The sequence below is a fragment of the Sturnira hondurensis genome, unplaced genomic scaffold, assembly GCF_014824575.4.
Source record: "Sturnira hondurensis isolate 20B ecotype Veracruz unplaced genomic scaffold, ASM1482457v3 Scaffold0019428, whole genome shotgun sequence".
Taxonomy (NCBI): domain Eukaryota; kingdom Metazoa; phylum Chordata; class Mammalia; order Chiroptera; family Phyllostomidae; genus Sturnira; species Sturnira hondurensis.
In genome coordinates this window covers 2,599,917-2,601,042 of record NW_028092059.1, presented here as the reverse complement: position 1 = coordinate 2,601,042, position 1,126 = coordinate 2,599,917, and the positions used below count along the sequence as shown (strand labels likewise).

General features: G+C 34.9%; 1 non-coding gene across 1 annotated transcript; it reads left to right on the top strand.

The window, feature by feature from the left end:
- Positions 1–134, top strand: LOC118974467 (U11 spliceosomal RNA). Its single transcript, XR_005063913.1, has one exon. It is a non-coding gene; the product is annotated as a U11 spliceosomal RNA (small nuclear RNA).
- Positions 135–1,126: the final 992 nt, after the last annotated feature.

Genomic DNA, 1,126 nt, shown 5'->3' with positions numbered 1-1,126 from the left:
AAAAAGGGCTTCTGTCACGAGACACACACATAGGGCAGCTTGATTGCTCCATGTACATAATCAACATCAAGAGATTTCAGAAGCATAATTTTCTGGTACCTGGGCAGCTAGTGATCGTTGGTCCTGGCACCCATAAAAAAAAAAAAGGAGAGAGAGAAAGAGAGAGAAGGTCAAGTTCACAGTAAAACAAAAGAAGAAAAGAAAAGAAAAGGAAAAAAAAGCAAAGGCGTTTGGCATGGTAGTCACTCCCTAAACCTGTAGAAAGGTTTATCTACTATGTAAGGAAGCAGTGCTCTCTCCTCTGCCTTTCATTGAAGTTTCTGAGCAACCTGTCCTGATTTACCCACATTCCAACTCCTCTCTAAAAGTCAAGTCCCGCACTGTCTCATTTCTAAACACAAACTTTCACAAAAAGTAATGTTACACACACAATTTATTAAGTAACATTGAAGACACTTTCACTTAAATTTTTACTCATAACCAAAAATACATTGGTATTCCTTTCTGATTTCTCCCCTCTGAGATCTCTTTCATTTACCTCTAACCCAACTCACCCATGGCAATCATGAACTACAGCCGTTAGGAGTAAGAAATTTTCCCTGAAGATGCATCCAAATATGATTTTTTCTCATATCAAGAGCCCTTTAAAATTCTTTTTTTAAAATAACACTTTGAAAAAAATAACATCTGTTTAAATCCTTTTATCATGATTTAAACACATTTTCAGTTATCACATTTTTCTTTTTTTTCCTTTTTTAAAAAAAGTTCTTTTTATACCTGTTACCATGGACACAATGTTGCTTGCCTCGGAGTCTAATTAAAATGGTTATTTGCTCAGACAAAGAATTAGAGAATAATCACGTGTTTGGGGGAGCGGTTTCAAAACCTGAGGTTACTATTATTTAGGGCCTCTTGATAGAAATACTTCTCTTCTATAAAAAAATCCTCTTTTCATTTTACAAGGACTTTTTTTTTGACAAATAAATCTCTAAAAAGATCCAACATATATTGTTTAAAAGCTATAGGCCAAATTTTAATTTTTATAGGCCAAAAGCTATAGGCCATAGACCTCTGCGTCTCTGGGCTTTGGTCAGGCTTCCATGATTATAAAAGCAACAATCTGGTA